A 14,302-nucleotide genomic window follows, 5' to 3' on the forward strand; every position below is an offset into this window, starting at 1 on the left:
CTCCCAGGAGCAGGCAGCCCAATGCATGATCCCCCTCCCAGGTGCAGACCACCCAATGCATCCCCCCCTCCTCCCAGGAGCAGGCCACCCAATGCATCCCCCCCTCCTCCCAGGAGCAGGCCACCCAATGCATCCCCCCCTCCCACGAGCAGGCCATGCGCCATCTTGCACCCCATTCCCAGCCGCACACTCTAGAGCACGCCCCTGCCCACTCATCTCGGCGGGCGCAGGGACACCCACCCCACACTCACCAATTAGCGCGTGACTCTCACCCTCCTCGGCATCGCGCGCACACAGCCCCCGCCAGTGCCAAGACTCGCCAAACGGCCACCCCTCCCGCAGCAGCCCCAGGTGCGCCTCACCCTTTCTCCCCCGCGTGAGCCGCCGCTGCCCGAACTCTCCAGTTCCTGCCTGAGGCGCCGGGATGTGGCGGGGCGGCGAGAGTTCCTGCTTCCCTCCCTGAGTATTTGCCTAAGCAGGTAGACTTCCTGGCTCACGGTCACCGGTACGTTATGCTGATAGACCGTATTGCGCATGCGCTGCCAATCGGTGTCTCTGGTTTTGCGCAGCCTCAGTCCAGCGTTGGGAATCTTCTGCTCATAGACCGTTCTGCGCATGCTCATTTGATAGTATCTCTAATTTGACGCAGCCTCAGTTCAGTGTTGAGAATTTCTACTGAAAATAGTCCGTTCTGCGCTGGCTTCGCTAGGCGGTATCTTTGTTCCTGCGCAGCCTCAAAGCAGCGTTGGGATATTCTGCTCATAGACCGTCGTGCGCATGCACGAGTGATCCGTGCATCTGGTTTTGCGCAGCCGCAGTGCTGAGACCCCTTGTTCGCTCGCGGCGCAGACTCAGAGGAGTTTCCTGTATCCAAACTCACCTCTCACCTGGCGGGTGTTGCTCTGATGTCTGTAAGAGCTCTTTGACGAGAAACCCTCCTCGATCGAAGGCGAGAAGTCCTGTTTAACATGTACCGACCTTGTTGGCACTACTCCGTTAAGTAATGCACCTTACCCACTCTATCCAGAACGCCCCGTGGCGGCCCTCATCAAACTTCACTCATCCCCGAGCGGTGACGTCATTTGTGTACACGTGACGTCCCCGCGCGGACGGACATGCGGGGTTCCTACCTTACACAGCAGCCTCGTTCTGACTGAAGCGCCTTACACATCGCATTACCATGCGCATTCGGGTGATCGTTAAACACTGTGGTGTCACGTGCCCAGTTATTTACGGGTCACGTGACACACCAGAAATAAAGGAATCACCTTAGAACGCCAGTCCGGGTTTATGCAGTGAAACATGTGGTCGTGTCTTTCTTTTGTGCACCGCGGCGCACCAAGCCGGTCCTACCCCCAAGGTCGGGCCCCACACACACCACCAGGGACCTGACATCACACTGGTGACGAGGGGAAAGGAGAAGAGCCCGCGAGCGGAGCTGCATATCAACACGCGCAGCATCCGAGCCTCGTTTTCACACCCCCAACATTCCAAACCTACACGCAGGCCCGACAGAAACTTTGGATGCCTCGTTCTCAGCCCCCCAACGTTCTAGGAGCATCGCGCTCGGTACAAAGTGGCTGCAAAAAGTCCCGCCTCACCCAAGAACAATTTAGGTTTAAAACATTTTTTTAAAAAAAATAAACAATTTTTCTCCTATTGAACAATTAAAATATCAGGAGGCACAACCAAGCTATCAAAGTCAACGGAAGACATCACTCAAGCACCCAGGCACCTGCATCACGACACGGGTGAGTGAAGCCCTCCAGGGCCTGAAATTTTTGGCTGCGCCATCACCCCAGTAACGCAACATGTCCAGCAGAGAGTCAAGCCCCTCGAAGGTCAACACTAGCTCGTCATCCAGAAGGAGCATCACCACAGATCACCCCGACCCAGCGCTCACCACGCTCATGCCTCCGTTTGACCCATTCACCACTGGAGCAGCCATTCGCTGGGAAATCTGACTACAACAGTTTGAAATGCACCTCGACGCAAGAGATAGCACAGTACCACAGAAACGCACCTTCCTTTTGCTCAACATCGGGGCTGCCGCCTTACGCCTGTTTAACGCCATCCCAAACCGCGGAGACGGAAACGACTACGACGCTGCGAAGACTGTGCTCACTAACATGTTCAAACCTGACCTTAACCCGGACTATGAACGCTTTCATTTCTGCATGGCCAGGCAGCGAGACACCGAGACAGTTGATACATTTCATGCACACCTCCTTAATCATTATGCCGCAGTCTGTCTAAACCCGCCAAACCGAAACGACAGAGAATCAACTCCGTGACCAGGGCAAGAGCGGCAGAAAAAGTTTGCACCCAGAGAAAATCCATTCCAGCCTAACAAGAAAGGAAAGGCCAGAGCCGTTGATCACTCCCAAAGATCCCCAGACACAAGCGAGAGTGACGACAGCATTGACAGCGAATCCCCTGATAGGAGAGACAAAGACAGACAGAAAAGATGGAACAAGCAGATACACCGGGTGCACCTCATCTCGGCCGTTGAACCACATCGATCCCGACAACGGAAGAGACCCTCATGTACAGTCATCGCCAACGGAGAACCACTAAAAGTAGTCATCGACACTGGCGCAACAGTGAAAGTAATGCCAACGACAGCATTCGGCAAGCTCCGCCCGAAGCCCAAACTCCATGTGAAGAAGGTCCGACTATACGCGTACGGATGCAAGAAGCCCCTGCCAGTGCAAGGATGCTTTAAATCAGACTTTTCTCATAATAACACCAGTTGCCGGGCACGCATATATGTCGTGGATGCTGGCTGTGAGACGCTGCTAAGCTGCAAGACAGCGGAAAAACTAAAATTAATACATTTCACTTTCAGCCTTCAACACAAAGAACTCGATGGCCTACTAGAACAATACCAGAAGATATTCCAAGGCATCGGATGCCTGAAAGGCCGAACCATCAAGCTCCACATAGACCCTACCATCGAGCCGAAAGCCGTCCGACACCGACGGATACCGTTCCACTTGAGAGAGGCAGTGGAGAAGGAACTGGCCTAGCTCAAAGAAGCAGGAATAATACAAAAGACGTCAGGCCCAACCCCGTGGGTATCCCCCATGGTGGTTGCCCAAAAACCCAAACAACCCAACGCAGTACGAATCTGTATAGACATGAGGCTTCCCAATGCAGCCATCGGAAGAGAACGCCACATAACTCCAACGATAGATGAGCTCATTGTGGACCTCACAGAAGTAACGATATTCAGCAAACTGGACCTCAGATCTGGCTATCACCAGCTCCGACTAGCCAGAGAGTCGAGATACGGTATAAACGGCTTAACTTCGGGATATCGTCAGCTGCAGAGGTATTCCAACACGAAATCCGAAAAGTCCTCGCTGGCCTAGAGGGCACCACAAACATCAACGACGACATCCTTGTGTATGCGTCAAACGAGAGAGAGCACCACAAACGCCTGGCAGCAGTCCTGGGCAGATTGGAAGAAGCAGGCCTGACGCTAAACGCAGAAAAATGCAAATTCGCAAAGGAAGAACTATGTTTCTTTGGGTACATCTTCAACGCAAAAGGCGTATCACCTGACCCCTCCAAGGTGGAGGACATAAAGAACACCAAGGCACCTCAATCTGCCACTTAGGTAAGGAGCTTCATGGGAATGGCGAGGTACTGCGCGCGGTTCATTCCAGACCTCGCCAGTATTGCAAGCCCACTCCGAGAACTAACAAAGAAAGACCAGAAGTGGGAATGGACATCGATCCACCAACAAGCATTTCAACAAATTAAGGACTCAGTGTCAGCCTCCACAACCATGGCATTCTTCAACATAGAAAGGCATACCGAACTCCTTGTAGATGCCAGCCCGGTTGGCCTTGGGGCGGTACTAACCCAGACAGACAATGAAGGCAACGTGTTCCCCATCGCATTTGCCAGTCGGGCACTCACCAAACCTGAGCAGAACTATGCACACATAGAGATAGAAGGACTCGCTATCCTGTGGGGATGCCGTCATTTCAAAGTGTACCTGCTGGGTAAGCAAGCAAAGGTATTTTCGGACCACAAACCCCTGATCCCGATATTCCGAGGGTCGGCTCCTCACCCACCAGCACGCATTGAGAAATGGATGCTGCAACTGCAGCCCTACAATATCGAAGTTGAATATCGCCCAGGGACTGACAACCCAGCCGATTACCTGTCCCGTCACCCGAGGCCTGCCACGGAAGGAGAACAACGCCATGCGAAGGAAACTGATGAACATGTGTGCCACGTAGTCGCCTGCGCCCGACCACGGGCCCTGCCCTTGCAAGAAGTAGCATGTGAAACGGAAGCGGACCCCATTCTGCAACATACCACCAGCGCCATCCAGTCAGGTAATTGGAAGAACTACCTCACGTCCATGGCCCAACGCACGACGTCAGCTCAAGCCAAACTCCGAGCAATATTCGGGTTCCGACATGAGCTCTCTGTTGCCCCCAAAGGGGTACTCCTCAAAGGCCACCGAATCATACTGCCAGCATCACTAGAGGAGAGAGCCCTCCGGCTAGCTCACAGCGGACACCAGGGCATTGTCAAAACCACGGCATACCTAAAGTCCAGAATGTGGATGCCCAACATACAACAACGGGTAGTGGAGTTGGTAGAATCCTGCGCAGCCTGCCAAGCCTCCAGAAGGCCTGAGAACCCAGAGCCCATCAGTAGTGCCCCAAGAAGCAGCAAGCGGTGGGATGCAGTCAGCATGGACCACTGTACAATTGCCGGCGAAGGATATCTACTCGTGGTAATTGACGAGTTCAGCAGGTATCCTGAGGTAGAACACGTGGCGTCCACCAACGCAGAGACCACAATCCTCACGCTAGAAAAGATCTTCGCAACACACGGAATTCCAAGAAAGATAAAGAGCGACAACGGACCATCATTTACCAGCCAAGAGCTGCGCAACTTCTTTAAGGACATAAATGTAAAACACAAGCAAATCACCCCAAGATGGCCCCAAGCAAACGGCGACGCCGAGAGATTCATGGGGTCACTCAATAAGGTCATTCGCATCGCCAAAGAACGAGGACATCCATGGCTGAGAGCGGTATATTGTTTCCTGAGGACCCACAGGCAAACCCCACACTCTTCCACAGGCATCAGCCCTGCTGCTCTCATGCTCGGGGTACCCATACAGGCAGAGCTTCCCATACACCCTCAGTGGGTAGCCCCCGAACCTGACATCCCGGCCATAGGTCAGGTAGGACTGAACCTGACATCCCGGCCATAGACGCCATGCGACTGAGGCAAAATGAACAAGAAAGCATTACCAGGCGAGCCAGTCACAGAGAGTTAACGCCAGGCGACACTGTCATTGTCAAAAACCGGGCTACGCCCAAGAAGATGTCCCTCAACTTTGAACTCCAACCGTGGACAGTCAGTGCGGCAAACCACAGCATGGTTACCGCCACCCGAGGGAGCGAAACAGTGACAAGAAATGTGTCACACTTCAGGAAAGTACCACCCGAACTGTGGGAAGAGTGCCCAGCGTCCCCAAGAAGAGAGACGATGGCACCTTGCACGCCCCGAGACCGAGTATCACCCAGAACCTATGCCACGCCAAGAGACCCCGAGACGACACACCAGCAAGAAGGTAGGACTGAACCTGAGCTCCCAAGAGCGGACACGCCAGAGAGAGGTAACACCCGATACCTCCTGAGAGAGAGGCCGAGACCGTCCTCCCATCTCCAGGGATACGTGGTGGACGGAGTTTACCTACAGAAAACCCGGCCAAGATGAACTCAGAGTCAGTTTGAATGCACGGTACCGTTCTAATGTTTTGTTGTTAATAGTAGTGTAAACCCCTCCAAGTTGGGGAGGAATGTGGTGTCACGTGCCCAGTTATTTCCGGGTCACGTGACACACCGGAAATAAAGGAATCACCGGAACAGGCGTTAGAACGCCAGTCCGGGTTTATGCAGCGAAACGTGTGGTTGCGTCTTTCTTTTGTGCACCGCGGTGCACCAAGCCAGGCCCAAGCCGGGCCTACCCCCAAGGTCGGGCCCCACACACACCACCAGGGACCCGACATCACAAACACCAGGTGAGCATGGCAGCTTTAATATAGAAGTATTTACTGTAACAACTGCTTTCCTGTAACCACGCCTACAGATAAGGACCCCTGGATCATATCTGCCTATTGGAAAATCAAACACCCTGAGCTGCATTCCCTGCCCACAGTCACAAGAGACTCCGGCCACATGTCATAAAGGTAACTTCTGCTGTTGCATGTTTGCATCTTGCACTTTACAGTGGAATGCAGTAAATGTGAATGTCCAGGGACATGCATAACTACCCAGATTGCATAAGATGAATGGCATTCGCCTTCCATTAAAGCAATACACAAACAAAACAAGAGAGGATGTTTCCTTCAAATAGTGTTTTTGAAGACGTTAACATGTGTGCATGTTTTAAACTCCAAGAGCCAATACAAAGGTTTTCCCTGGAACTTGCAGTACCGGAATGTGACATTTCACCCTAGTTGTTTGTCATCAGGTTATATCGTGCAGTGGTGAGGTGTCCAGCCTGCAAACCTGATGGCTGTGGTGCAATCCCTGAGGTCGGCTAATTCACAAATTCAAAGAGGACCTTCAATGTTTCTCATTTTAGTTTGGAGGGACCGAGTCCACCCTCTGAAAAAAGTGGGTGGACTCCATCCACCTGCCTGTACCCTCGACTTGAGCCTTGGGAAACTGCCCAAAAAGAATGGAAGCTGAAAAAATAGGAATACTGCTTTAATTAATGACACTGGATTGAAAGCAGTATTCTGTGTTTTTTTTGTTGCTACAGCTTGCATTCTTTTTGGCAAATGTGCATTATGTTTTAATCGCCCTTCAATTTAGGGTGACTAAAACATAAGGCAAACTGGCCAAAAAGAATAAACGTTTAAGTTAAATAAATTTGGTAATACTGCATTCACGTCGTTTCTAGGTCCTGTCAAATTGGCTGCAAAAGACCGCTGCCGGTCACCAATCGGATAGAGAATTGGACGGGACCCAAAAACCTGGAGACTCCAGGCCTGCTGCCCAAGAAGGATGTGCCCCCTCCAACATCGTGGGGCACAGTCTGCAGTTCTACTATCAACTGAAGCAGACTTTGCAGCACTTTTAAGATGGCCGCCACATTTATCACATCTTTCTGGGATGTCTGTCGTGCCTGGAGAAGGAGAGGCACTCGACTACATCAAGCCGTCAGATTGGCTTTAACATCCATCAAATACTGAGGCCCAGCTGACCCGTGAGCGAGGCGGGGCCTGGCATAACTGTCTCGCTCATGGCTTCCTGGCTTACCACCACCGTCCTACGTGGGATCGGGGCGTTCCAAACCTCCCATTTGCATCCAGTGTCGCTCCTGTCCTATCCACAGGTAAGAGGTCCTCACTCTCATGATCCCTTATCTGGCCATCACCCACCCACCTCGCTACTGCGCCCTGTACCTTGCTCTCATGCGTGAGCCCTCACTCTCGCACCCTCTTGAAACTTGCTTGCACCGCCCTGCCTTGGGCTGCCTTCTGCAGCCTTCTGCGATGACCCATCTGACACCGCACTGTTATAGGCATACCAATGCCTATAACAATGCCTACTTTGCACTGCTGACACAGGCCTCTGCACTGACTCTTGATTACTTCCAGTTTACGATTGTTCCATACAGACCACCTTTTGTTTGTTTGTTTTGAATTTATTGTGCGCACCAGACCCGAGGGTATATGGGTGCAAGAGCATAGGAAAACGTACAGCTTAGTGGCAGGTTACAAGAAAAACATACATCTTAGTGACAGGATAAAGAGTACAGAAGTGTCAGTAATGAACAAGATTAATCAAGATTACATAATACAGCAGTTAAGTTTAGGCAAAATAAACGATTGAAGCATAATTGGAGGTATATACAGTAGGTTAAGTTTGTAAATGGTTTTGTTATTAGTTGCTATTAACCAGCTGATCAGGTTTTGCCTAAATTTGGTGAAGGATTGTTCCATTCTCATTGAGCTAGGTAACTCGTTCCATAGTTGGGCAGCTTTGACAGGGAAGCTGGATCCACCAATGGTGGAGAGTTTGAATCGGGGTACCTGAAAGTGATTAGTGTTTGCTGATCTAGTCAGTCTAGGGGGTACTATTCTATAGGATCTGTCTATTAGGTATTAAGGGGCTTTGTTGTTTAGACTTTTGTGTGTGAGTGTCATGAACCGTCGTCTGCATCCTTTCTGGACTTCCTGGTCCCTGACCCATAGGGGATTGAATACAGTGATCCTTCCAACATGGCCGCTTGAAACGGAATGCTGCTGGCCATTCTCTACGCTCCACGCTGTACGCTCTACAAAACAGACACACCCTGCGGCTCTGCGCATCTCAACGCTACCGCTTGCTGTAGTTGGACGTGTGTTGCTGGAGTTCACTCGAGGCTTTCTTCTGATTCCTGGTTCCCGGTTCCTTGAATTCCCCTTCCTTCCTCCCATTCCTCTACCTTACCTTCAAACTTCCTGGATTTTCTTCCGCGCTCGGGTCACGGCATTCCGTGCCTCCGAGTGTGAGCATCATTCCTTCCTGGTATCCGCCCTGGACTTCTGAACGTTCTAAGAAGTTGGATTGCGAACCTCACGCTGGAATCCGAGGACCAGCGCTCGGGTTTGTACAAATCCCGGACTTTGAGAAAGAAGACATCACAGAAGGTTGCAAGCAAACAATAAAAGCAGGTGAGAAGGGCAGAGACTTGTGACAGTGAGGGCAGCAGTTTTAAGTCTAATTTTCTCATGTGTGGAGAGCCATTTATGCTTCCTTCTTGTTTCGGAAATATGTTCTCTCTTGGGGGTGTTCAGAGCAGCTCGGAGAGCATTGTTTTGCTGTATCTGTATTTTATTGGTAATGGATTTGGAAGCTCCAATGTAAAGGGCATTACAATAATCTAATTTGGAGATAATCAGAGCTCTGGCTAGAGTCATGCAACTATTCGAGGGTAAGAATTGTTTGCCTGCTCTGATAAGTTTACAGGTGTAGGCTGTTGATGAGGCTAGAGAATTTACCTGTTTGGTAAATGATAATGTGGAGTCTAGATATACGCCTAACATTTTTACTTCCTTAACTACTTGAATTACATTCTCATCGATAATGAAGGCAGAGTAACTTGAGCCTAGTTTGTTGAGCAGAGTTGTAGTGCCCAGGATGAGAAGCTCTGTCTTGTCATCGTTCAAGCAGAGGCCATGGGTGGCCATCCATGCCTGAACTATACTGTAGATTTTGTTCACCATTGAAAGGTCCTCACTGTAGTCTCCTGTGAGTGGCAGGAGGATCTGGGTATCATCTGCATAGTTAGTGTAGGTGATACCCAGATGGTCCAAGTCATCAAACAGGGGTTTAGTGAAGATATTGTATAGTGTTGGTGATACACAGGAGCCTTGTGGCACTCCACAGGTGATAGGGATAGGGTCAGCTGCCGCAGAGGGCGAGAAGACCCTCATGGTACGGTCACTAAGGAATGATTGAATCCTTGCTATTGCCGCTCTAGAAAAGTGGGCTGCTGAATCCAAGTGATTACATAAGACTTTGTGATCCACTAGGTCAAATGCCGCAGATATATCTAGTAGGAGGAGCAATGCAGGTTTCCCATTGTCTCTTAATTTATCTATTTGTGCCTTGAGGTCAATGAGTGCAGTTTCCGTGCCATGTAGAGGGCAGAAGCCAGATTGACGGGAAGCTAGTAGCTGGTTGGCTTCAAGGAAGTTCTGGATTTATATGTAGGCTACCTTATCCAGAATCTTCAGCAGAAATGGCACAGTTGTAATCGGTCTGTAATTGGTGGGTACAGTTGGGTCTAAGGTTTGCTTTTTGAGAAGTGGGAGTACCCATGATTTCTTTAGGTTACTAGCGATAGTGCCAGTATTGAAGGAGGCATTGATCAGTTTAGTGATAAATGGGGCTAGATCCCTAGCCGCGTCTTTGATCAATTGTGCTGGGCATAGATCGCCTTTGCAATTGGATGGTTTGAGTCCAAGAATTACTTTTTCAACCTCAATTATGGAGACTTTAGAGAAGTGTAATTGGGTGTGGAGTTTAGTATTGGGCGGTACTATAGTTTTGGGAGATGCTGTAGTAGCTAGTAGCTCTTTTTTTAATTCTATTTTCTTTTGGAGGTTTAGGACTTTATTCGCTAGTGCATGCTGGACTTCAGAGCACCAAGTTTTGTCTTTGATACAGTTGTCTTGGGCAGTTATGGGACTTTCAAGTTCTCTGAGTATGGAAAATAGCTCCTTTGTACTGGAATGAACTTGAGTGATTCTGTTGTTATAGGTCTCTTGTTTGGCTAGCAGGATCTCTTTCTTATATTGTGGTAAGATGTTTTGTAGTTTTAGTTTATTTTCAGGTGTGGGGGAGAGTTTCCAAGTGTTAGCGCAATTTCTTTTTTCTAGTCTGAGGTTTTTTAGGTGAGGAGTTACCAGTTGTTCAGGTGGTTAAAAGGTTTGCTATTTCTTAGTTTGAGAGGGGCAATGTTATGAGTCTTGTTCATAATTGTATTGTATAAATGGACTAGAAGGTTAGGATCTAAGTTGGCAGATAGTGCCTTGAGGGTGGGCAGGATGCCTGGGATTAGTTTGTCTACTGTCATATTCTTCTTATTTCTGGTAAGTATGGTAAGTATGGGTGGTGCCAAGGGTTGTTGAGGGGTGGCAGTTTTAGTGTCTATTGTGAAGGATATCAAGTGATGGTTTGTCCAGATTTGAGGGGAAATAGTTAGGGTAGAAATATTACAATTATGGTCTGCAACCCAATCTAAGGTTCTCCCTTTGTCATGGGTTGTGTCACGTCTCCTAGGTTTCCCATCCCAAAGGTCTATCCCGCTCACTCACCTGCAGAGGCAACTAAGTCAGTGAAGCAGCGTCGGCGGATGAAAACGCTGCCTGGCAGTCCGGGTGTCTTTCGCCCCTCCACTTGTTGGCAGTTGCCATGGAGACATTTTCGCGGCCGACATCGTCCCCGGCTTTCATCCTGGCACCGTACGGTGAGAGCCCCACAACAACCCTGATGAACTGCATCACGTGACCCAAATCACGTGACATTCCTCACGCCGCACGTTCCAGTGTTTTTTTCCTCACGTGACAGCCCTGAATGAGTCATAAGCACTCGAAAACACAGAAGCCGTGCCTTACAGCTGTTTCATGTGAGGTTTTGGTGTTTCTTGTTGCTCCTGTTGACTTCATCCTTGTTTCGACTTCGGACTGTTTCACGGACCTTCCTTTTGCTCTCTCCTCGGATTCTGGTACAGCTCTTCAAGACCTCGGATAACTTGACCGCGGACTGCTCAACGGATTTGGTTTTTGGCTTTCTTGGAATTCTAAGTACTACTTAGGCACGGCCTTGGACTGCTCTCTTGGACTCGTTTGGAACTTTCCCTTAACTTGGTATCCTTGGAACTTTGGACCCGTTGCTCCTATATTTTGCACCTTGTACCTTTGGAACTTCACCATCCTGATCCCGGGTGTTGCCTTCCTGCAAGTCAGATTGAACCCTATTCACCTGGCCCCCCGATTCACTACTCTTCGTCATTCTGAGGGTTTTTCCTGTCATCTATCGGGGTAAGCCTTATTCCAACTGTATTTAGTTTACATTTCTAATACCCTCTGTTTGCTTATATATTGCTTTTGCCTTACAGTGGTCTGGGGTTCTTCCGGTGTTCCCGGTTCCTGACTGACGGCTACAATACCTGTGGCCTCAAAGACTGCGCAGGCAGTAGCTTGTTCTTGCCTGTGCGGTACTTGGGGACAGAGGTGCAATAAATCTGCACGACCATCAAGATCAGGACAGACTGTAAGGCCTTTCTGGTCGTCCAGATTATGAGCGCCTCTCCCGGGGACCCCGTGGCCGCTTTAAGGCAAGCGGTTGCGGACCTTAGGACCGACATGGCCGCAGCCACTACCGCCATTCACCATAGACTTGATGCCTTACAAAGTACCCGTTACCCTTTACCCGCTGACGCCGATTTCGGTGACCCTACCCCTCCATCCCAAACATCGGTTCCGCCACCTGCAGTCCCTACCCCAGTTGTCCTTTCTACTTAATTTCCTCTTGCTGCCCCTGAACGCTACCAGGGTGACCCCAGGAAGTACCGCACTTTTTTGAACCAATGCAAGTTACATTTTTTATGTAGGCCCCAAGCTTTCCCTGATGCCGTGACCAAAGCAGCCTTTCTTCTTTCACACCTGTCTGGGGTTGCGGCAATTTGGGCTAACCCCTTAATGGAGAGTGATCATCCCGCCCTATACGACTTCGATCTGTTGGTTGCTGAAATGTCCAAAGTATTCGATACTAGGTATAGGGCACAGTCTCGAGACCTAGAGTTATTGGATCTCACGCAAGGCAAACAGACGCTTATTGAGTACATCACCCGCTTTAATCAATTGGCTGCTGAGACCTCATGGCCTGAAGAAAAGAAGGCAATTGTATTCTATCGCGGTCTTTGCAACAGTCGAAAAGACGCCCTGTCGGTGATCCCTGCTCGTCCTTCTGCTTTTTCTGAACTAGTGGATCTAACACTGCAGATTGACGCACGTAAGATCGAGCGTAGGGCAGAGTCAGGAGCATCCAGTCAAATTCCCCCGACCACCTCCTCTGCTACTCCAGAACCAATACAGGTCAGTGGGATTAGAAGCCCTATCACTCAGGCAGAACGGGAACGTCGGGGATCCGACAACGCCTGTTTTTACTGTGGAATCCATGGGCACTATGTAAATAATTGTCCGCGTCGCCCGAAGAGACCATCATGTTTTCAGAAGGCTCGCCCTTAAAATTGGGGGTACGGGCGGGCCCTTCCTTGACCCCCACTGGACCAACGTTTGGTCCTATCCGACCGATTGTGGTCCAGGTATTGTTGAAACCAACTGCAGATCAAGTACATTCGGTACAAATTGTGATCGATTCTGGGGCTACTGGCTGTTTTATTGACATTGCACTAGCACACACACTCAATCTACCCCTGATCAAGAAAAAATATCCTGAACCGGTACAAGCGGTTGATGGCTCGAGTCTATCTTCTGGCCCTATTGAATATCAAACCGCTCCAATGACAGTGGTGATTCAAGATGTGCACCGGGAGAAACCTTATCATTCGATCTTATCACCACCCCTCAGTTTGGTGTTATAATGGGTATCCCTTGGCTTCGGCAACACAACCCATTGATTAATTGGGGAACTGGGCAAGTTACCTTTGAATCTGATATTTGCCAACATGTTTGTTTGACAGAACCTGAAACACAGCCCTCTCCTGCTTCTTTACTAGGGGCTATGGCCTCCTTCAGTATTGCAAACACTGGTACATCCGAAACGGTCCCACAAACAGTGGGAGCCGTCGTAGCAGGGGTTCCTGTGGTTTACCAAGACTATTTCGAGGTCTTCGATAAGGGCACGGCAGAGGGTCTACCACCACATAGACCTTATGACTGCCCCATTGATCTCATTCCTGATGCACCAATACCGAAGGGTGGGATATATTCGCTCTCTCCACTTGAGGAGCAGGCACTCAAAGAGTATATACAACAGGCTTTACGTTTGGGCCACATACGTCCATCCAGTTCTCTGGCTGCCAGCCCAATCTTTTTCGTGCCTAAGAAGGAGGGGGACCTATGTCCTTGCATTGACTATAGACGATTGAATGCTATCACCATAAAAGACCGGTATCCTATACCCCTTATTTCCACACTATTGGATAGGTTAATACGGGCATCAATATTTACCAAACTCGACCTCCGCGGTGCCTATAACCTGGTTCGTATGCGCAGCGGAGACGAATGGAAGATGGCATTCTGTACTCGTCTGGGTCTATTCGAGTACACCGTGCGTGATGCCCTTCGGTCTCTGCAACGCCCCCGCCACTTTTCAACGTTTTGTTAACAAGGTTTTTTACGACATTCTTGATATCTTTGTCGTAGTGTACCTAGATGATATACTGATCTTCTCCTCCTCTCTAGAAGAACACATAGCCCATGTTAAAGAAGTCCTGAAACGTCTCAAGGAGAATTCCTTGTTCGCTAAACCCGAGAAATGCATGTTCCATACTCAGGAGGTCGACTTTCTAGGTTTTCATATTACACCGGGAGGTCTATCCATGAACCATTCAAAAGTTTGTGCTATCATTGATTGGCCCGCTCCGACCACTCTCAAACAATTGCAATCGTTTCTTGGTTTCGCCAATTTCTATCAGCGATTCATTGCTGACTTCTCCTCGATTGTTTCTCCCCTCACTACTTTAACTAGTCCCCGGTCCCCGTTCCATTGGGGCTCAGAACAACAACAGTCTTTTGATA

The sequence above is a fragment of the Ambystoma mexicanum genome, chromosome 9, assembly GCF_040938575.1.
Source record: "Ambystoma mexicanum isolate Mex_15411 chromosome 9, UKY_AmexF1_1, whole genome shotgun sequence".
In the NCBI taxonomy this organism is placed as follows: domain Eukaryota; kingdom Metazoa; phylum Chordata; class Amphibia; order Caudata; family Ambystomatidae; genus Ambystoma; species Ambystoma mexicanum.